General features: G+C 36.5%; 1 pseudogene; it reads right to left on the minus strand.

The window, feature by feature from the left end:
* Nucleotides 1-344: 344 nt before the first annotated feature.
* LOC141499021 (histone H2A.Z pseudogene) lies at nucleotides 345-812 on the minus strand (annotated as a pseudogene).
* Between the last annotated feature and the right edge of the window lie 23,841 nt (nucleotides 813-24,653).

The following is a 24,653-nucleotide window of genomic DNA, read 5'->3' on the forward strand; positions in this document are numbered from 1 at the left end:
TAAAATCTGTTAACTCCTTGAAGGCAAGAACCTTTTATTTTTGCCTTTTTATCCCTCATATCTAACATAATGTCTAACTTAACCCCGTTTGCCTTGCAAAAACATAAAAAAAAGTCTTATATGAAATGAATGTTGAGGGGCTGCTAAGTGGCGCAGTGGACAAAGCACCAGCCCTGGAGTCAGGAGCACCTGGGTTCAAATCTGGTCTCAGACACTTAATAATTACCTAGCTGTGTGGCCTTGGGCAAGCCACTTAACCCCGTTTGCCTTGCAAAAAAAAAAAAAAAGAGTATTTAGAGTAGTGAGAGAACATGGAATCCAGACATCCTTTGAACAGTCTTCTGTTATCCTTTCTTTCCAATCAGAGATTTATGGATGTGTGGAATCACGCCACCACCCGCAATGGTTGCCTTGATAAGAGGTCCAATTCCTCGCCGCGGATGGCCAGCTGCAAGTGGCACGGGGTGATGCCCTTCACCTTCCAGTCTTTGGATGCGTTTCCCGCCAGCTCCAGCACCTCTGCCGTCAGGTCCTCCAGGATGGCCGCACTGCAGACGGCCACGGTGGTCCCCACGCGCCCGTGGCTCGTTGTCCGACTTCAGGTGGCGGTGGATGCGGCCCACTGGGAACTGCAAGCCCACCCTCTGTGAGCGGGAAACCGCCTTTGTCTTGGCCTTTCCCGAGTCCTTCCCAGCCTTCCCGCCAGCCACTTTGAGTTGTGCGTGAAGCTGTGCGGCACACGCTCGGGCAGAGGACGGACAGACACACACCGGGCAGAGCTGCCGCCGCCTCCTGCTCTGGCACACCGCCATTCAAACTGCCTAGAGGTAATCTTTGAATTAAGAATTCCAGGGCTGAAGTGATAGGAATGCAGGAGAAAACATTAGTTGGCAATATATAGCTAGAGCAGAGGAGCAAGATGAGGGCCAAATATGTAGAATTATTGGAATCATCTATCTGCATGATCTCTGAATTCAAAGGTTCTATTGAGATTATCAGGAAGGATGACACTCCACCTGGGGAAGAGAGAGCATCCAAGAGGAGGCAAGTGTCCAAGAATGGCAAATAAGACAGTTAAGGAAGAATGAGAACAGAGAAAAGACCACCGGATTTAGCAATTAATAGATTGTTAGTAACTTTTTTTGGGGGGGGGGGAGCAATTGGAAAGGGTAGAGTAGGAAACCAGATTGCAAAGAGCTAAGGAGTGGGATGTATGTAAGTGAAGGCAATGTTTATAAACAGTTTCTGATCCCAGGAGTTTGAATGTGAAAAGAAGGCAAGAGATATATTATATTAGCTTGAGAGATGGCAGGATCAACTGAAATATTTTTGGTTTTGTTTTTTTGTTTATATTTCTAGGTTAAGAAAAATATATATGAGCATGTTTTTAAGCAGCAAGGTGGAACCTCTGTATAAAGAGAGATGGAAAATTAAAAAGAGAGAAGGGATGGGCAAGATGGCAAACTTTCTGAGGAGAAGGGAATGGAGGTCAGTAGTAACCATACTCTCTGCCATTACATGTTCAATCATCCCTTACTATACATTTCATAACATGAAAGCATAGTATCCTAGAAAAGGACTGGCTCCTGAGTCTAAGGATGTAAATTCAAATATCAGTTCTAATGATTACTGTAACCTCAAGCAAATCACTAAATTATCTCCAGGCCTCAGTTTCCTCATGTGTAAAGTGAGAAGTTTGAACTAGATGTACTCTGAGGTCTCTTTAAGTTCTAGAACTGTAATTGTATGAAAGAAAGATTATTCTAATAGAAAGTAAAGGCCCAGGAGGGCAGAAATGGTACAACTTTCCTAACCTATCAAGTACCTTAGAAAGTCCTGAGGGGGAAAAAAAGCTAATAACCAATTGATCTATTTATCCTTCAGCAATATAAGCATTTTTCTCTGGCTGGAAAAGGCTAAGTCACAAGCCAAGGTTAGAACTAAGGTCCAGAATACTGAGGTTTCAAAAACTAGATGTCTCTGATGCAGATGGAGGACTGCTAAAAGGATGAAAAGATAAATCAGCTGAAAAAACCAACTCCAATGTCCTTTTAGACATTAGAACTAATGACAAATGATGACTCACACTGTGGGAGTTCCATGACTCATCAAAACATTGCTTGTTGCATTGTGTGATGAAAAATGTGTGGAATGAAATCTATCTATTATGCTTTGAAAAAGCATAAACCTGCATGTATCAAGCTTTTCACAGCAAGCTCCTTGAACTATTAACTCAAAGTAATTCAAGTTTTTATCAGGTTATTAATGTGGAAGTTTTGTAAATTTGTTAAAATTTGATAAAAATACATAAATGCGGCTGCTTAAAAGCAATGTATAGAAGAACATTTCTAAGGTAGTCATTTCTTAGAGCAATTCAGAAGTAGTAATTGCTACATTTTTACTTTTCCAAGAGAAGGGGTCGGAAATGTGGAGGAGGAGGGGACAGAAAGATGGTGGTGAAGCATAGATGGATAGCTGGAGTAAACATCATCTCAAGGCTACTTTTGTTGAAGCAAAGACATTTTCTGAATGGTCTTGAGACCTCATTTATTCATTTACTCTGTTTATTTTACAATCAGAGAGTAAAAGCTGGATCCCCTCATCTCCAACAAAATGTCCCAAATTCCAGACCTCAGATGACTAATTGGAGACTTATTAATGCTATGACCTTCTCACTCAACCTCCCACTCCCACTCAAATGTTGGATATTCTCAGGACCCCTTTAAGTGCCTGTATGTCATTATGCAGAATCATATGTATCTCTGACTGTCTTCTTCTTTGCTCCTACTAATCTGTTCATTCATGGAGCATGAATTCTCAGAGAAATCTCCCCCCTTTTTTTAACTATTGTCCCAATTCCTAGAATGAACTGGTGCGATTAAAGGGAGGATGTTGTTGAAGAGAATGGAACTTTATGGGACGCACTATGATTTCCACAACAGACAGATGCTACTTTTGTCCTTAATTAGAAGCAGATAAGAATGAATATCTCTATTACTTTTTTTCCTGAAGAAAGGCTCAGAACAATGTTTAAAAACAAAAAACAAGCATTAATAATATAGCCTCATTAGTAAATTACTCTGGTTTCAGCCACTAATCTAGCCAGAAAAGAGCATAAGGATAACAAAAGGTAAAATTGTCTCCCAAATGAAAGGTTTCATGAAAAGCAGAGTGACTCATACATTTGAATAGATGTGTCTCTTTTTAGCTATAGCATTATCATTTTTATTATGTATCAGAAAGAAAAGGAAAATTAGGAGTATAACTCATTAAGAATACACAATCTTTAAGAATTCTTGTCACCAATGCCAACCAATGAATGAGTGAATGAATGAAAGCATTTAGGGCTTTTCATGGGCCGAGAACCAGGGACACAAAATCAAACGTGCAGCAGTACTTGGCCTTAAAAGAGCCTTTAAAAAAAAAAGCAAGGGGAAACAGCATATAGGGAAATGGTAGACAGGGAAGTATGTCCTGGTCTAGGAAAGAACAAGATGGTAGGTGAAACTATAGGACAACTGATTGATGTGCCCTTTTCAGAAGTAGTCTGTTGATTTTTCTACTTTTCCAAGAGAAAGGATGAGAGGAGGAGGTGAGAGATAGGCTGTGGTAAAGCATAGGTGGGTTACTGGGATGAGATGTAGTAAACTCTCCTCAGTCAATAATCTTAAAACTGCTTTTGGTGCAGCTACTCTACTACTACTACTACTCTGCTACTCTACAATACATTTCTCCTAACTGCTAATCATCTTTTTATAATCATTTCTTTTCTTTTTTTCTTTTTGTTTTTTTTTTGTTTTTTTGTTTTTGCAAGGCAATGGCTTTAAGTGACTGGCCCAAGGTCAAACAGCTAGGGAATTATTAAGTGTCTGAGTCCGAATTTGAACTCAGGTCCTCCTGATTCCGGGGCCAGTACTCTATCCACTATACCACCTAGCAACCCTCATAATCATTTCTAAAAGTATCTAGTCAATGTAATAGCAATGTAGACAGGAAAGAATATTAATGGGACAGGAATTGATGTGAAAGGGAACCATTATCCCTAAGTAAGTGTTTCTTACTCCTGTTCAATATGGAAAGAATGCAAAACTCATTGGCCTTCACTCAAATTGGAGTTTAATTTTTTTTCACTTTTTCCTTTATTTTATTGATGCTGTTCTTAAAGAAAAAGATTTCCAATAACTTTCATAAGTTATTTTTAAAAACTAAATAAAATTAGCAAAAACTAAATTTCATTTTTAAAATCAATAACTTTTAGATTCTCCCAAAATTCAAAATAACTCCTCAATTACCTACCTATGACAACCCTTCCTTCTAACAAATAAGTACAGTAACATTGTACTTGGCTGTCAGTGCACTGGAAATTAATTTGAACCAATTTGCATAGGTAAGGAGTTTAAATAGATAAGACATCTGAAGGAATCAAGTACCAGTTTGTTATCTACCAGGAAGAGGCATCAAGGTTTACTGGGAAAACCCTGAATCTAGAGTCAGGACTAGACCCAGTTTCACATCTTATCTCTGACATCTATTGTGGGACCTGAGAGAAATCTTATAACTGGTCAAAGTCTTTTTCTTCACTTCTATGTACTGCTTTGTTGAATGTAGATGTATATATGTAGATGTATGTGTATATGAATGTAGATGTATATATGTAGATGTATATATGTAGATGTATCTCAAAATGTTTCTCCTAAATTGCTTTTGTTCTCTTCTGTGTATTAAAAATATTTCAATGACCTTTTGTCTTTTTTAGCATTTCTGTTGCTTTTATGTTACTATTCATCCTCCCCAATTCCATTTCCTGTCTTAAAAAGGAAAAATAAAATCCCTGTAACAAATCAACAGAGTCAAACAAAAGTCCACATATTTGCTAAGTCTAAAATTTTATGTCTTTTTCTGGACACTCAGGCTATCATTCCTCTGTCAGTGAGTCATTATCAGGTATTGTTAGACCTTCACAGTATTATTTGAACATCATATTGATCAGAGTTCTTAATTCAGGTTTATAAATTTAGTTCTATTGACTTCACTCTGAATCAATCTATACAAGTCAGTTTATTCAAACATTCTTCAATAGGTGGGCACTCCCTTATTTTTAGGGGTTTTTTTTAATTGCGGCAAAGAATTGCTATAAATGTTTTTGTATATATAGGTCTTTTTCTTCCGACTTTGTTTTCCTTGGGAGTAATATCTAGGTTAATATATAGTTTAGTGATTTTGGTAACACAAAATCTAAATTGCTTTCCAGAATGTCTAAACCAACTCACAGTTCCAATGGTACAACACTGTTTGTTTTTTCAAGTTCCTTCAAAAATGAACAAAATAAATCTTGCTCCTCTGACAAGAAAATTGATGGGATAAAGATGATGAATAAAGACTTCTTTCTTAGATAAATATTTATATACATGTATATAGCATTTGCATGTATAATGCATGCTTATATACACACATGTATGTATGGTTACATACTCATCAGAATACAAGCATGCAACATGTATATATGTACACATAGACATACTTTTTAATGTATATATTTATGTGTGTGCCCATATATAGATATGTGTAGATACATTCATGTATGTATATACCCATATACACATATATTCCCTAGGTGGTTCAACAGATAAGAGCTCTAGACCTGGACCTAGAGTTAAGAAAACTTGAAGGCAAATGTAGATACCTTGAGCAAGTCATTTGATCTCTAGCATTTACCCCTCTAGGTTGTTGTGAAGGTCAAATGAGATGATGTTTGTAAAAGTGTTTTGCAAGCTTTAAAGTGCTGTATAAATAATAGCTATTATTGTTATTTATCCTTCATTCTCAAAGAGGATCACAGGATATCAGAAAAGAGATGTTATAACTTGCAAATGAATTGAATTTAAGTGAGGGGAAACTGCAAAGTCACCAGCCTCAATCTGGGTCCAGTGGTAAGAGAAAGAAAAGGACTATTAGAGATGGTCCTATGGAGGAGGAGGCTTTGGTCTTTTTGAAGTAAGATCTTTACCCTCAGGCAAGACCCTTTCAGGGATGAAGGCTAGGCAAAAATGAGGCAAAGAATGACGTCTTTAATATAGTACAAAAGACAAAAAAACAAAAAACAAAAAAAATCTTGGAGGTGGAGGCCCTCAGTGTTCTGGTCAAAATAGAAAGAATTGCCATTTATACTCACTCTGAGTTGTCAGAATTCAAATAAAGTGAGGCTTGGACCTATGGTTGGTCAATCCATAAGAGTCAGTGTGATTTGGTTTAAGGTCATAGCCTATTAAAAAAAAGAAATCTACCCTATAGATTTGAAGATATCTTCCTAGGTTTCAGTGATCAACACTTAGGTGGACAGAGAGAGAGAGAGAGGAGAGAGAGAGAGAGAGAAAGAGAGAGAGAGAGAGAGAGGAGGGAGGAAGGAAGGAAGGGAGGAAGGAAGGAAGGAAGGAAAGAAAGAAAGAAAGAAAGAAAGAAAGAAAGAAAGAAAGAAAGGAAGGAAGGAAGGAAGGAAGGAAGGAAGGAAGGAAGGAAGGAAGGAAGGAAGAAAGGCACAAGGGAGGAAAAGGAAGGAAAGAAACATGCAACACACATACACACATATATGTATATATGCACATGTATGTAGAAGTGTGTATGAGAAAAGGACAGAGAGAGGGGGGCAGCGAGAGAGAGAGAGAGAGAGAGAGAGAGAGAGAGAGAGAGAGAGAGATTGAGAGAGAGAGGGTGTGTGAGCCTTCCTATCTTATCCAAGCTAGAAATATAGCAGCCATTCATTAGACTGGCATTGACTTTCCCTATACTGACTCTATTACTCTTCCCTTTTTAGGACAACCTGATCAATCCCCTCCCCTGGGAGTTCAGCAAATTGACAGAAGACAGTATAGATACCCTAACAGATTAACCCTTCTTCAGTTCAGAACTCTCAATCTCAAAAGACCTCAACCTCCCCAGTAAAGTTATCTGCCACCATATCTAGCAGCACACATATGCTTCAGATTTTATTCTGTCCTTAGAAACCCTCAAAATGAACTCAACATGAAGTGAATATAATCCTTTCATGTTTCCTAAGTCGTATTTTCCCTTCTTCTTGAACTGATCTTTCAGGTCTTTTAAAAATCCAACTAACCCCAAGTAGGAAGAGAATGCTACTCTCAGAAAATACCTAGTTTAATCCCTGGGGATTTTCCATATTTGTTCCCCTATATCTAGCATATTCTATCTCCTCTTCTCTGTTTCCTATCATCCTTCACTTCATTCAAGTCCTAAATGAAATCCCACATCCTAGTAGAAGCCTTTCCCAAGTCCTCTTAATTCTCCTGTCTTCCCTCTTTTCATTACTTCCTATTTATCTTCTATGCAAGTTTTTGGAATATTTATTTGTTTGTAGTTTTCCTTTAGATTGTGAGCTTCTTGAGGGCAGGGATTATCTTTTGTCTCTTTTTGTATCCCTATCATCTAGCATGGTCTGGCACTTGGTTGGTCCTTAATGAATATTTGTTGACTGATTGACTGAAAGCCTCCTTATCTTAATGGGGTTTTACCTGCATATGAACCACCCAGGTCTTTGAGAAGAATTATGATAAAGCAGGTTGAGCACCTCTGGGACACCTGGTCTCAAATGCTGACTTCCAAAACTGATTAGATTGTAAAATTCAGAGACAACTAAACTTCTCATTTTTCTCCTTTGGAAAATGAGGGTGAGATTTCTAGTGTTGACTTTTCACAGTCCTATTGTGACACAAGTGTTTTGTGAATGTTAAACCGTTAATTGAATGTGAGTTGCTATTATGCCAGCTGTTAGCATCTGGTCACCTTCTCTGCTACCTTTCATAGATCAAGCCACAGACTCAAAAACAGAACCTAGGACAACCACCCCAGGTATGACCTTGGAACAAAGGCAAGAACTTGAAAATTCAATCAATCAGTCAATCAGTAAACATTTATTATTAAGGAATTACCATGTTCCAGACACTGAAAATATGTAACCACCAAATTCTCAACTAAAGAATTTCAGTCTCTTTAACTAAGGGGCATAAGCACACACTGTTTAATCCTAGTTTCCCAATATGGGGGAAACCCACAGAAATGACTCTTTTCTTTTCCAGAGATTTGTGTATATTCCAGATTTATGTGTATAACCTAAATAACACTTTCTAACTTTTGGCTGACACTGTGGATGTTTTATCCTTGCATAATGGGTTAAGAACAATAACCATGATTATCATACTGCCTTTCAAATTGATCAAGCAACTTATCTCTCTGTGGCTTAAACTAACCTCCTTCCTGTATAGATTACAAGACAGGAAAGCAGAATATAGTTTGGATAGCTCCTCTACCCAGATCCCTTTCAGTAAAATATTGTGTTGAGGATACTTGAGATACAGAGTAATTTCAGAGGACCTTTTCAGCAACTAAACAAGGAGAATTACTGGAAAGTCCAATTTTCGGCTAGCCTAAGGAGAGGAGAGAGGGAGACAGAATATAGATTTATTAAACACTTACAATGCATTATTCACAATGCTAATAGAATTACAAATGTTATTTTTTGAAAGAGTATAAGGGGATAGAATATTTTTAGAAGTGTTAGAGGTCCAATGGATCATGACTTATTAACATATAGATTGATTTGATTATAGAAAATATATATATATATGTATATATATATATATATATAAATGACTATAATTTTTGTCCTCTCTTGAAACTATGCTTCATCTATAGTAGTTTTTATTGAAAAGTGAGTTCTTATCCCAGAATCTGAAATCTTTGAATTTATCAAACAGCAGATTACTATAGTCATTTCTTTTGCATCTAATCTATTCCACTGATCCATGACAATATGTCTTAGCCAGTAACAAATAATTTTGATGACTGGTGCATTATAATATAATTTTAGATCTGGTATTTATAATTTTAGAATTAGGCTGCCTTCCTTTGCATTTTTTTCATTAAATTCCTTGCTATTCTTGATTTTTTTGTTCTTCCATATGAGTTAACTTGTTATTTTTTCTAGTTTAATAAAATGATTTAAGAAGTTTAATTGATATGTCTCTGAATTTTTGTAGAATCACCATTTTTATTATATTAGCTCAGTCTACCCATGATCATTGACATTTGCCCAGTTACTTAGATCTGATTTTATTTTATGAAGTGTTTTGTAACTATTTTCATACACATTTTGAGTCTGCCTTGGCAAGTATGAATTTGAATGAAATTTCACTTTCTATTTCTTGCTGTTATGTCTTCTGAGTAATATAAAGAAAGCCTGATGATTTATGTGAGTTTATTTTATATCCTGCAACATTACTAAAGGTGCTAATTATTTCCAGTAGTTTTTTTAGATTATTTTATAGGGTTTACTAAGTATACATCATGTCATCTGCAAAGAATGAGAGTTTTGTTTCTTCATTACCTGTTCTACCTATTCTAAGGCTAATATTTCTAATATAATATTGAGAAATAGTGGTGATAACCAACACCCTTATTTCATCCCTGATCTTATTGGCAATGCTTCTTCCCAATACATATAATACTTATTGATTATATTAGGTAGATTATTCCTATACTCTCTAGTGTTTTTAATAGGAATAGGTGCTACATTTTGTCAAAAACTTTTCAGTACCTATTGAAATAATCATATGATTTCTGTTTGTTTGTTATTTATAGGGTCAATTATGCTGATAGTTTTCCTCATACTGAATCAACCCTGCATTCCTAGTATAAATTCTACTTGATCATAGTTTTTTATCCTAGTGCTAATTTCCTGAAATAGCTTTGCTAACATTTTATTTAAAATTTTTGCATCTATATTCATTAGGAAAATTGGTCTATAATTTTCTTTCCTTCTTTTGTCTCTTCCTGTTTGAGGTTTTAGCACTATATTAGTGTCACAGAGGAAATTTGGCAGAACTTCTTCACCTATTTTTCAAATAGTTTATTGGAATTCTCTATATAGAACTGGAACTGCCAAGGCATATACAGAAGCTATATGAAAACAGGTATATAGTTTATATAGAATTGGAACTAATTGATTATTTGGTAGAATTCACTTGTGAATCCATCTGATCTTGGAGATTTTTCTCTTGGGGAGTTCATTGACAGCTTGTTCAATTTCTTTTTTTATAAGATGGAGTTATTTACACCTGGGCAGTTTATATTTTTGACATACAATTGGTCAAAATAGTTCCTAATTATCTCTTTAATTTCCTCCTTTCATTTTATGATACTGGTAATTTTGTTTTCTTTTTTTAATTTATATTTTTATTTATTTACACATTACTAAAATAGTCTTATTTCAAGAGTAAACAATCTCCCCCTCCCTCCACAAACATAAAAACTTCATGAGAAATAAAGTGAAAGAAAGAGGGAAAAAATGTGCTTTAGTCTGTATCTGGGGTAGATACCATCAGCTCTGTCTCTTCTTTATGATAAGCCCATCAGAGAAGTTACTTCCATATTTTTCCACAGTTGATGTTGCTGATTGTAATTCCCTCCATCCATTTCTCCCCATTACCAATTATTATATATTCTCTCTCCTTTTACTCTGTCCCTCTTCAAAAGTGCTGTTGAGCAATGGTGTAGTGCTGTGGACAGAGCACCGGCCCTGGGGCTGAGGTCCCAAGTTTATATCCCACCCCAGAGACCCAGCACCCACCCATCCCTGTGGTCCTGGACAGGCCATCCAATCCTACCACCTTGAAAAAAGTAAAATAAAAGAAAATGTATTATATCTGACTATCTTTTTCCATGATTTACCTTCTCCTCTATCCCCTACTTCCTCTTTCCCTTCCCCCATCCCCTTTCTCCATCCGCTTTCCCTCCTTTTTCTTCTAGATTTCTATGCCCTATAAAGTATATATGTTGTTTCCTTTCTGAGCCATTTTCAATGAGAATTAAACTCTCTCATTCCCCCTCACCTTCCCCCCCCTTACATACTATTGCAAAACCTATTTCTTGATTCTTGTACATGAAATATCTTAATCTATTCTATCTCCCCTTTCCTTTATCCCAGAACACTTCCTTTTCACCCATTGGCTCCATTTTTAAAATATACTATACCTTCAAATTTGGCTCTCTCCTGTGTCTTAACTATAAAAGCTCCTTCTAACTGCTCTAATAAATTAGAATGTTCATATGAATATTATCTGTATCATCTTCCCATGCAGGAATACACATAGTTCATCATCATTAAATCCCTCATAATTTATTCTTCACCTGAATCCTGTACTTGAGGATCAAAATTCCCCTGCTTCTTTGAAAGTCCATCTTTTCCCCTGGAAGAGGATGGTCAGTTTTTCTGGGTAGTTGATTCCTGGTTGTATTCCAAACTCTTTTGCCTTCTAGAATATTATATTCCAAGCCCTATGAGCCCTTAATATGGATGCTGCTAAGTCCTGTGTAATCCTGACTTGCAGCACAATATTTGAATTGTTTTGTTCTAGCTGCTTGTAGTATTTTCTCTTTGACTCTTTGACATATACTTTATGTTTCTTCTTTAAGGATATGATTTCTCCATCACACTCAATTTAGAATGATGTACAACATGAAAATAATGTAAAGACTGACAAATTGCTTTCTGTCGGGGGGGGGGACTGGGGGAGGGAAGTAAGATTGGGGGAAAAATTGGAAAACTCAAAATAAATAAAATCTTTAATTAAAAAATAAAAAAATGAAGTCAAGTCTCTTTTCCTGATCATGTCTTTAAGATAACCCAATAATTTTTAAATTGTCTTTTCTGGATCTGTTTTCCAGATCTGTTATTTTTTAATGAGATATTTCATGTTTTCTTCTAGTTTTTCATTCTTTTGATATTGTTTTATTGTGTCTTGATTCCTCACAAGGTCACCAGCTTCCTTTAGCTCCATTCTATATATGAAGGATTTGTTTTCTTCAGAGAGCTTTCTTATCTCCTTTTCCATCTGGCCAATTCTGATTTTTATGGTATTTTCCTACTCATTAACTTTTTGAACTGTTTTTTCCATTTGACCAAAACTAGTTTTTAGTATCTTATTTTCTTCAGGAATTATTTGGATCTCCTTGACTAAGCTGTGGACTTTGCTTTCATGTTTTTTTCCTGCATCTCTTTCATTTCTCTTCCCAATTTTTCCTCGGTCTGACTTCTTGGATTTTCAAAATCTTTTTTGACCTCTGAAAAAGCCTGAGACCAACTTCTATATTTCTTGGAGGATTTAGATGCAGAAGCTTGGACTTTCTCATTTTCTGAATGTGTGTTTTGATCCTCCATGGGACCAAAGTAATTTTCTATGATCAGTTTCCTATTTTCCTTTTTATTCATTTCCCCAGACTGTGCCTGATTGGGACACTGCCACAAGGACCTCAGTTCCTTCCAGGTCTTATGAGAGGTTCTGATTGTTCTCTTGCTTGTGATTTGGTCTGTGACCTCAGTCACCCCCCCCCCCCACACACACACACACACACACTCTGGGACCAAGGAAGGTCCCTGCTCTGTGGGGATTTCAGATTACGATCAGGGTCTGAATATGGACAAAGCACAAGAGTCCTGTCCCAGGGAAAGAGGAGAGCCCTCAAAAGTCTCCCCCATCCCCTCACCTTCCCTGGGCTGAGTGCTCTAGGAGCAGCTACCAGGTGATTCTCTCCTGGACCTCTCCATGGGACTGCTTCCATTTCCTGGGGTCTGGGCTGCACTGAAGGCCACAGCTATTCTCATGGCTGCAGCTATGTTGATGGTGGCAGCTGCATTAAGGACAAGGTGGGCTCCCACTCACTTTGACAGATGTTTCTCCACTGATCTTCCAAGTTTTGATTGGTGTTCCCTGGCTTGGCAGGTCAGGAAACTGTTTCTTCTGCCAAGAGCCAGTGCTCCCCAGCACCCAGCAGGCTATTCCCAGAAAAATGGAGCACCTTTGCTCCACCAAGATAATCCTGGCTGTGCTGTCACCATCTCCAACCATGTGGAATAGAACTTTCACATGATCTTCCAGGTTACCTTGGGCTAGAGAATTGCCTAACTGGATCTTTCTATGGCTTCTGATTCTCAAAATTTTAGTTAGAGTCTTAGTTTTAAGGTTTTTGGAATATTTTGGAGAGAGCTCCTAGAAAAAGTCTATTCTCATGCCACCATCTTTTTCTCTTTCTTTTTAAATCAAATTAACCAAAGGTTTATATATTTCATTGATTTTTTTTTCATAAAACCAACTCAATCTTATTTATTAATTCCATTGTTTGGTTACTTTTGATTTTATCAATTTATCTTTTGATTTTCAGACTTTCTAATTTGGAATTTAATTAGGAATTTATAATTTGTTCTTTCTCTAGTGTTTTTAGTTATATGTCCAATTTATTGATTTCCTCTTTATCCTTTTTATTCATGTGTGCATTTAGAAATACAATATTTCTCTTAATAACTGCATAGGCTCTATCCCATAAGTTTTGATATGTTGCCACCTTTTTGTCATTATCTTGAATGAATTATTAATTATTTCCATGATTTGTTGTTTGATCCTCATTCTTTAAAATTAGATTATTTAGTTTCCAATTGATTTAGGTCTATCTCTCCATGGCTCTTTATTGCTCATGATTTTCATTGCATCATAATCTAAAAATGATGCATTTAATATTTCTGCCTTTCTGCATTTGATTATGAGGTTTTTATGTCCTAATACATGGTCAATTTTTGCATAGGTGCTATTCAGTTTTTTCCAGTGGTCTATCATATCTAACTTTTCTGATATCATTTTCATCTACTTATCTTTCTTCTTTCGTACTTTATGGTTAGATTTATCTAAATCTGAGAAATGGAGGTCGAAGACCCCCACCAGTAGAATATCTATATCTTCCTGTAATTCATTTAGCTTCTCCTCTAAGAATTTAGATGCTATACTGCCTAGAACATATATATTTAATATTGAAATTATTTCATTGTCTACGATACCTTTGAGGAGGATGTAGTTTCCTTCCTTATACTTTTTTAATGACACAAATTTTTGCATTTGCTTTGTCTGAGAAAATGATTGCTACCCCCTTTAAAAATTCAATTAGGCAGGAGGCGGAGTCAAGATGGTGGCGCAAAGGCAGGAATTCCTGGAAACTTGTTCCTCCCAAAACTTCAAAAGCTGTCAAATTATTACTCTAACCAAAATTTAGAGGGACAGAACCCACAGAAAGACTGAATGATATAATTTCCCAGTCGAAGACAACTTAGAAGTTCCACAGGAAAGATCTGTTCCACTGGGATCCTGTGTTGGAAAAAGCCATGAGCACAGCTCACCACAGCGCAGCACAGCTGGGCTGAGTGCCTGGGCCTGTGGAAGAGAGAGCAGTTTACAGACCTTTTGGCCCAGGGATCACTGGGGACAGCTGGAAGGGGTGGTGAGAGAACCCTGCTGTACCAGAGTAAGTATAGAGCAGAGCTCTGGCCTCAGAGCAGCCCTGTGGTGAGAACCTACAGAGGGAGTTAGCAGAGTCACCCAATACTTCCAGGGCTCTCAGTCCATAGATGGTAAGGGGGTCAGGGAGACTACAGAGGTCTCTCTTCACTCTCTGGGGTAGGACTCAGCTGTTTGCCCATACTCAGATACAGGTTGCAATTTTGGCCCCTACAACATGACTATAGCTGAGTAGGGACCATCCTCACACTCCAGGGTAGAGGAGAGTGTCTGATCACAGGCAAGAGAGTAGTCAGAGCCTCTCATAAGAGCTTGGAAGAATTAAGGTCCCTGTGGGTTGTCCCAAACCCTGCCCCCCCCCCAAAGCTTTGGAAATGAGGTAAATCAGTCATAGGCTGAGGAAACGAGCAAACAAAAGAAAAATAAGAATCAGACCATAGAAAATTACTTTGGTCTCATGGAGGATCAAAATACATACTCAAATGATAACAAAATCAAATCTTCTGTATCCAAAACCTCCAAGGGAAATAGAACGTGGGCTCAGGTTATGAATGAGCTCCAAAAAAAAAAAAAGACTTTGAAAAGCAATTAAGGGAGGTAGAGCTGGGGCAGCTAGGTGATGTAGTGGATAAAGCACCGGCCTTGGAGTCAGGAGTACTTGGGTTCAAATCCAGTCTCAGACACTTAATAATTACCTAGCTGTGTAGCCTTGGGCAAGGCACTTAACCCCATTTGCCTTGCAAAAACCTAAAAAAAAAAAGAGATGTAGAGGAAAAATTGGGAGGAGAATTCAGAGTGATGCAGATAAATCATGAAAACCGAGTCAGCAACTTGGTGAAAGAAATACAAAAAAAAATACTGAAGAAAATAACACATTAAAAGCCAATTTAGGCCAAATGTAAAAAACAACACAAAAGGCAAATGAGGAGAAGAATGCCTTAAAAAAAGCAGGATTGGCCAGCTAGGAAAGAAGATAAAAAAGCTCTCTGAAGAAAATAATTCCTTCAAATGCAGAATGGAACTAAATGAAACTGATGACTTTGTGAGAACTCAGGAAGAAATAAAACTATACCAAAAAGTTAGAAGAATATATGAAGGACCAAAGCACTCACCAAGCTATTGTACTATCTACACTAGAATAAGAATTGGAAGCATGTAGTTAGCTAAAGTCTGAATCTACAGAGATGTCATTAAGACTCAATCTAACTGATAAGATGTAGAGTCAATTTAAGGTAATTTTACTAAGCATTTTGGAAGACCTGGATGAGGAAGAGTTTTAAAGCTTTAAAATTCTATCTAAGGAATAGAAATTTGTTGCTAAACAAATGGACATAGTTGGATATTGGGAAGGAAAGTGAGGTAATCCTCTCATCTGGGCATTAAATTACTCAAGCTCATGAAACTCAGTGAAGTTGTTCAGACTCTTCAAATACAAAAAGCTTGTTGAGGAGCAATACAATAAGAAAAAAGACAAGAAACAATCAGGCCCAAATGAATTATCAGGATCAATTTCCAGTGGCAACAAACCCTCAAAATAATAAGGTCCATACCAACAAACTAGTTTCTAATGGCAATAACAATACTGGTAACTGTCTGCTGAGCAAGAGAGATGATCTAAAATCCACCATTAAGTCAAAGAAGAATTATGCTACTAATAAAAGAAAAGTAACAACTGAAGAGATGCCAAGGAACAAGAAAAGGAAGACATACCAGGAATACTTTCAGAAAACAAAGTCAGAAAAGATAATAGTCCTTAGGCATTACCTGTGGTAATGAAGGTGCTCAAAGTGAACTAGACATTTGAGAAAGATGCCAGAAAAAGGGAAAAAAGAGATGTGTCATGCCGCTGTGGCAAATGAGCATGAATTTATCACTGTCAAGGAACACTTCAGAAAAAAAAAATGAGGTCATTGAAATATCAAAAGGTTACTAAAACAGAGATTTCTTGGAAATACACAGATATTCCAAGGGAGCAATATATAATATAGTACAGAGATCATAATTCCCAAAAATATCATCAGAAGAGTAGTTAAAACCACAAAGTTCCAAATGAAAACAAAAATTTAAAAGCTTATGTGAGGGGCGGCTAGGTGGCGCAGTGGATAAAGCACTGGCCCTGGAGACAGGAGTACCTGGGTTCAAATCCGGTCTCAGACACTTAATAATTACCTAGCTGTCTGGCCTTGGGCAGGCCACTTAATGCCATTTGCCTTGCAAAAACCTAAAAAAAAAAAAAGCTTATGTGGAGGCAGCTAGGTGACTCAATGGATGGAGCACCAGCTCTGTAGTCAGGAGGACCTGAGTTCAAACCTGGCTTCAGACACTTAATAATTACCTATCTGTGTGACCTTGGGCAAGTCACTTAACCCCATTGCTTTGCAAAACAAAACAAAAGTTTATGTGGATGGTGTCTACAAAATCAATAAAAAAAACTGAATCTTTGAAATGAAGAAGGACAACACAGGAGAAATTGAAGTGGTAACATTTGACATACAGGTCAAAATAAAGAGTGAGAAAGGAACATACTTCAGCTCATCTTCTTTGAGTATAACCTTATGAGGGTAGAATGGAACTGAAATCTGTATTTCGTAATTTCATCCAAGTCATCGAGACTAAGAAAAATTTGAAAGGCAAATCAAGAGAGACCAACTTGACAATCCTCTTTCTGATAACTGGACCTTTGAGATGGTATCAAGTGCCACTGCTACAAACACAAGAGTTCAATAAATATTTTTAATAACAATTTAATTGTGAAAAATGTGACAAGGCTCCAGAAATTCTGCCTCCAGCACTTCTCTGGACAAGTTATGTCTCTTTCAATGTCAGAGTTTTACAATTTTTTTCAATTAATAAACATTTATTTTCTCTGCTCCCACCTTTCTCCTCATTTCGATGTTAAGGAGAAAAAGAAAAAAAAAAAAACCTTGTCACTGATATGTATAGTCAAACAAAACAAATGTATCGTTTTACCATGTCCAAAAAAAGAAGGAAAAAAATGTGAAATATCTCATTGGAAAAACAACTGACCTTGAAAACAGATCCTGAAGAGATAATTTTAAAATTATTAGGCTACCTGAAATTCATGACCGGGAAAAGAGCCTAGAACTCATTAATCAAGAAATAATACAGCAAAATTGCCCTGAGATCCTAGAAACACCAATAATCCCCTGAAAGAGATTCCAAAAGAAAATCTTCCAGGAATATTATTGCCAAACTCCAAAACTCCCAAGTCAAAGAAAAATACTAAAAGATGTCAGAAACAAGCAATTCTATAGTTAGGTTCTATACTCAGAATTATACAGGACCTTGCAGCATCTACATTAAGGACTCATAGGGCTTGGAATATGATATTCCAGAAGGCAAAAGGTCTTGGTTTACAACTGAGAATCAACTACCCAGAAAAAAAAATGGAACATCCTCTTTCAGGGGAAAAGATGGATTTTCAATAAAACAGGGGACTTCCAAACTTTCCTATTGAAACAACCAGAATTGAACAAAAAGTTTGATCTCCAAGTACAGAACTTGGGTTAACCATAGAGGGGGTGGAAGAGAAGGACTAATTATGAGGAACTTAATGATATTGAACTGTTTGCATTCCTGCATGGGAAGAAGATACTGATAATTCATATGAACTTTCTCATTTATAAGAGAAGTTAGAAGGAACATATATAGACAAGGCACAGGAAGGAGCTGAATGTAATAGTATAATATAGTAAAAAGATTGAGTCAATGGGTGATAAAGGAAAGTACTTGGATGAAGAGAGAGGAAGAAGGGGCTAAGATATTTTCACATAAGAGTCAAGAAAAAGCTTTTGCAATGGAGTAGAATGGGTGAAAGTGAGAGGCAATGAGTGAGCCTTCATTCTCATCAGAAATGGTTCAGAGAAAAAAATAACATACACAATTAATAGGGTATAGAACTCTATCTTACCCTAGGGAAAATTGAAAGGAAAGTTTTGAGATAAGGGGGAATGGGGGGAGGGAAGGGAAGAATAGGTGATAGAAGAGAGGGAACATCGTGGGAGAAGGTACTCAAATACAACATACCTTGTGAGTTGATACATTTTGATGAATGCAGCTTCTCTCAGAAGTTCAGAGAGTTAGGACAACCCTGGGAGACCTGTTTTGGACAACAGCATCCACATCCAGGTGAAATAAAAAACCAAAGCAAAACAAAACAAAGCACTAGAGAATCTTATTGTACACCATGCTCACTTTAAAAAAAATTCTCTTATTTTTTTCCTTCCTCACCCTTGGTTTTCTATCTTTTCCGTTAGTCCTAATTTGTCATACAGAAAATGACTAATATGTAAATATGTTAAACACAATTGTACATGTACAATGTTCACCAGACTGTTTGCCACTAAGGAGAGTGGTCATTCTTCCTCAATGGAAGTCATCAAGCAAAGGTTGGATGACCATTGATCAGATAAGTCATCAAAGGGATTACTTTGGGTCAATAGTTTACTGGATAACCCATAAAGACCTTTTCCAATCTAATATTTCATGATTTTATGATGTGATGAGATGTGATATAAGGCAAAGTGTGTGGCATTTGAAGCATTCCTGCTTATTTTATGGTTAGATTTACCTAATTCTGAGAGAGGGAGGTTGAGAACCCCCAAAAGTAGAGTTTTGCTGTCTATGTCTTCTTGTAACTCATTTGGCTTCTCCTCTAAGAACTTGGATACTATACTGCCTGGTGCATCCATGTTTAGTATTGAAATTATTTCATTGTCTATAGAATCCTTTAGAAAGATGCTGTTTCCTTTCTTATCCTTTCAATGAGATCTACTTTTGCATTTACTTTGAGATAAGGATTGCTACCCCTTATAGACTATGGGGGGGGGTGGAGATTTATCATTATCCTTCCCTTAAGAAGCTTAGAAGCTTAGCAGTCAGGTGAAGAAGTCCTACAAACAAATACAAAAACAGTTCCTAAGAATACAAGTATTCAGTGAATGGTATATGTACACTACAGGGTAATGGTTCTCAACCACTTTTCTGCTCTCAGTACAGTGTTATTTATCCTTTTTGAGCATAAGTATAAAAGATTTGTAAGGATTCCTGCCAGCTATACCCAAGTATAAAGTTAAATGTAAGGGGTCTGCTCTGTTTGGTCCTGCTATGCCAATTTTAGGGGTGCACACTTTCAAGACAGTACTGAGATACAAAAGAGAAAAATCCATGTTTGCTTGTAAAATAGGTACATAAGGATTTGTTAAGTTAATTGGGTAGAGTGGCTATTTAAAGGAGTTTACTCAAAATACCCAGACCTTGGTGGAAGGACAGAATGGTGTAATGGATCCCCCATATCAAGCCAGGGCAGGTCAGATATTATATACAAACAGAACAAAGAAAGCACAGTATTAGGAATGATACAGGGCCACATGAAAATATTGCAATAGGACAGCTGAATCTTCTTTTGCAGTTTATATTTACTCGAGATAGTTTACATTCTATGGGAAATTCAGTCATGTTCCTACTCTGGCCTTTCCATGTACAGTGGGTAATTCAATTAACCTGCTGTCATGTGGATGAAATGGTGAGTTTAAGTTCCATACAATTCAAGAGGAGATTCATATGTGCACATGAGTTAAGGGTTGTAAGGATAATTTCCATATATGCTCCAATAGTCAAAACTCCCAAGACAAATTTTTTGAAAAGCATTATTCTAGGGTTTCAGAAGAGTAATAAATCACAGAGAGCGGGGCTGAACAGGGCTAAATTGTCCTGGGTTTTGGAAAGATTCATAGATTTAGAGTGAGTAAGGATTGTAGAGGTCATTTAGTATAGACCCCTCTTTTATAGAGGACAGTGAAGACCTGAAAGGTGAAGTGAGTTATATGAGGTCCTTCAAGTCATAAGTGATGAAGCTAAGATCTCAGTCTTGATCTCTCTAGCACTTTGTAAACTATGCCACAATGACCTTGAGAAAAAACTAGACTTTTGCTGTGTTCATATAAAACATGATGAAAACCTGTCTCTGTCTTTTAAAACCTTACAGTCTAAGAAGTCAGAGCTGTTCAACTATTTCCAAAAACAGCTTCAAGATCAATGGTGCTTCTAGTTTTTAGCCAAACCAAGTAACCCAATAAGCCTGTTTGATAAGCCTGGGAGGCAGATAGAAATAGAGATTATCTCCCAATAGACAGTAAAACATTATTTCAGAATGTAGCTAGTGGGCAGTGAGATTACTTTGTCACACTACAGGAAATCTGTCCAATTATAGAGAACCAGACCAAGGAATTTCTAACTTCTCTTAGCTTTCAGTAAAATATCTGTGTTTTATATAGCAATGATGCTTGTGAGAATATGATAAAACTTCACAATCATTTGCCCCTTTCATTAAAAAAATAATAAAATTAATGAATTAATCAAAAAATTATTTTGTTTTTGTCATTTTCTCATTCTGGTTTCTTCTAAGCTATGTCAGCAGACAAGACTTGAAGTACTAATTGGTGTTTAAATACAATTCTTCATCCTTTCCCTGTAACAACCTGTAGGCTAATTATTTATTGCTTGAATTTACATAGTACTTTCCCTCTAGAAATAGTGATTAAAAAATAGAGTTGACAAGAAAGCAAGAAAGCTTTTGTAGCTTTTTCTTTACATTTCATTCTGATTCCTATCTTCTTTTCAGATCTACATGGGTCTGTGGTTAGCAAATTTAATCAGGAATTTCCTCAACAATTTAGAGCTGAGAACAGAAGATTCTGACTTGAATTTTATGAGCATTTTTTTCCCTCTTCCCTAAACATTTCCTACACATATAGTTAAGATAATAATGGCAATAAATGGCTTCTTGCTAAGTGCTAACATTCTAAGTCTCACTTTCAGCTCCTCAAATTTCTGATAGACTAAAACCAAATTGTTGGCATGGTTAAATACTCAATTCTATTTATTAATTGAGAACAAGATCAAAATAATTATAGAGAGTAATTATTAAAGTAAGGTAATTTGACTATAATTACAATTCAGTTTAGTTAGTATTAAGTAATTTTGCAGGACAATGAGCTAATTGCTAGGGGATAATCAAAATGAATAGCACATAGTCACTTGCCCTCATTGAACTTAAAGACTTGTAGAACAAATCTGTCAATAATCTTTTGTTGTCTGATATGGGCCAGGAACCAGATATTACAAAGCACAAAATAGGTCCTGACTTGAAAGATCTTCCATTTAATGAGGAAACAATATGTCAATAAATAGGTAAATACAAAAATACAAAGATGGTTAGGGAATTTAAGACATGTCCATAAGAAATAAAAAGTCCTTCTGCAATTACCTCCAATTTATCTTGTATATATCTTATATGCACATGCTTTTTTGCATGTTGTTTACTCCCATTACCATGTGACCTTTTTTTTGTCAAGGCAATGGGGTTAAGTGGCTTGCCCAAGGTCAGATAGCTAGATAATTATTCAGTGTCTGAGCTTGGATTTGAACTCAGGTCCTCCTGACTCCAGGGCGAGTGCTCTATCCACTGTGCCACCTAGCTGCCCTCCATGTGAACTTCTTGATGAAGATTGTTTATGTCTGGGGAATTTTTTGTTTGTTTTTGTTTGTGTTTGGTATCCCCAGCACTTAGTAAAGTGTTTATTGCTTTGATTTCCTACAATACAATTTGAATATGTAAATTCAAAGCAGAAGGTTAAAGTGGTATAAGATGAAATCACTTCCAACTAGGGGCCTCAGGAAAAGCTTTATGGAAGAGGTTATAGTATAGCTGAGATTTACATAGGGTAGAAGCAAGATTACAAGACTGCAGAAGAGATCTGGGTGCTAACCCTGCCTCTCCACCATCACCACTCTATTGTATGACCTTCACAAAGTCATTTTAATTTTATGATATTCATTTTTCTATTTATAAAATAAGGGGCTTAGATTATAAGATCTTTTTTCAGTGTTTGCTGGTGATAACTAAATTATTTTTAATTTAAAAAAGATAAAATAAGAAATCTGAAGGTTTCTGAGTGATTTATAGAATGATTAGAACTGTACATTAGGGAAATTAGGTTTGTGATTGAAGGAAGGAAGGAAAGAGGAAGTCAGAAGGCTACACAAAGCAATTGTAAAAGCAAGTTATCCAATAAGGACCTGAGCTAGAGTGGTATTAGTCAGAAGTGGAGGAGATTGATTCAAAAGATGTTGTGGGATGGAATTGATAAAAGTTGGAAACTGATATTACCTGATAACATTAAGGGGAAGAAAAAGATAAATCTCATATTTTCAAGAACAAGTAACTAAAAGAATAGTGTTGACGTAAATATAAAATGAGAAGTTGGGAACAGAAGAGGGCTTTGGGGAAAACATGGTGATTTAGTTGATGAATGTTGAGCTTCAATATTGAGATGAAGATACCCAAAAGATAAGTTTTGTTTTTGAAGAAGGCTAGAGTTGGAGATAGGCATTATTAAGAGAATTGAATTGTGTCAATTGATAATTATTTGTTGTGTGCCCACAATATGACAGGTACCAAACAAGACATTGGAGAAACAAAGACAAAACTGAGACTTTCTAGTCTCAAGAAGATTTTATTGGAATATAATATATTTATAGATAATTAAACCACTATGTGTATATATGTGCATGCATATATGTATACACATGTGTTTGTTGATATATATGTATATATATACATAGATAGATAGATAGATAGATAGATAGATAGATAGATGTATATTATCTGCACATATCCATGCATGCATTATGGAAGAGGTTATAGTGGAACTGGGATTTATATAGGGTAGAAACAAGAATGTATGGTATTTATTCCATACTCTATACATAGATGTGCATATACAAATGTATGTATATAACTATAAACACACACACACACACACACATACATGCACACACATCGCTACTCCAAAAAGGTTCACAGTGGAACACTAATAACTGGAGGGGAGAGAGCCTCTTGAAGAAAAGTGGTATTTAAAGTGACCCTTGAGTTCTGATAGGTGAAGATGACAAGTAAGAACATTCCAGACATGCAGAAATGGTATTGTGAAAACAAAAAAGCAAGAACCACAATGTTGTACAAGGGGAAATAGCAAGATTAGAGCATTTAGTAAGGGAGGAAGAGTTAATCATCCTGGAAGGGCAGACTGGAGTGAGGTTATGACAGATTTCAAAAAGCAAGCAGAGGTGTTTGTCCCAAAGGCAGGGAAGAAATTCTTTAAAAAAAAGTTTGTTGGGCAGGAAAGCAACATAGTCAGACTTGTGTTTTAAAAATATCAATGTGGGAGTTATGTAGAGGATGGGAGTAGAAATGTGAAACTTGAAGTTCTTGCAGCCTTTCAGTCACAAAGTGATGAAGGCCTGAACTAGGGTGACTTCAGCATGTGAAGGAGACAGATATAAAAGATGTTAAGAAGGTAGGCTTTGTAAGATATGACAATTTATTGGATGAGAGGGAAGATTAACAGAGTGAAGGGTCAAGGATAATATCTAGGTTGAAACTCAATCAGTCAAAGAAGAATTAAGTACTTACTGTGGGTCACGCACTGTGTTAGGTTCTAGAGATATAAAATGTAAAACTAATCCTTTAGTACTAGGAAGGGGTCTAGGTCCTGTCATGTTGTAGGGGAGAAGAAAAGAATCTGGGAAATTAACTGTATTAGAGAGATATATGACATGACAGAGAGTCATGTGTAGGGAAAGCAAGAAGCAGTTTAGTTGAATTATAGAGTGCATGAAAAGGAATACTATGCAATGAGACTGAAAAAAGTAGATTTTCTCTGAGTTGTGAAGGGCTTTAAAATTTGATGGTATTAAATTCTGGAGATACAATGAAAGCTAAAAAAAAATCAAAAAGTGTCTTTGCTCTGTGTCTAATAGGAGAAACTGCATGGAGACAACTCTTTACAAGCAAAATATATGCAAGATAAATTGGAGGTAATCTCAGAGGAAGGTACTAGCATTAAGAGGGATTGGGGGGTACCTAGGTGGCACAGTGGATAGAACACTGGCCCTGGAGTCAGGAGGACCTGAGTTCAAATCCAGTCTTTAATAATTACTTAGCTATGTGACCCTAACCCCAAATAACCAAGTCACTTAATCCTATTGACTTAATAAATAACATTTTTTAAAAAAAGAGGGAAAGGAAATCAAAGAGAGAAGAAAGGCCACAATGAAGAGCTAAAGATGCTATTCCATGTATTCCATGAATGGTAAATCCCCTAGATGGAAACAGGGAACTTTGGAAGTATGAGTCTGGAGGGAAAGATGATCAGTTCTGTTTTGAACTAGTTGACTTCCAGATTTCTATGGGTTATCTAGGTAGAGATAAAGATAAGG

This window comes from Macrotis lagotis, chromosome X (assembly GCF_037893015.1).
Source record: "Macrotis lagotis isolate mMagLag1 chromosome X, bilby.v1.9.chrom.fasta, whole genome shotgun sequence".
Taxonomy (NCBI): Eukaryota; Metazoa; Chordata; class Mammalia; order Peramelemorphia; family Peramelidae; genus Macrotis; species Macrotis lagotis.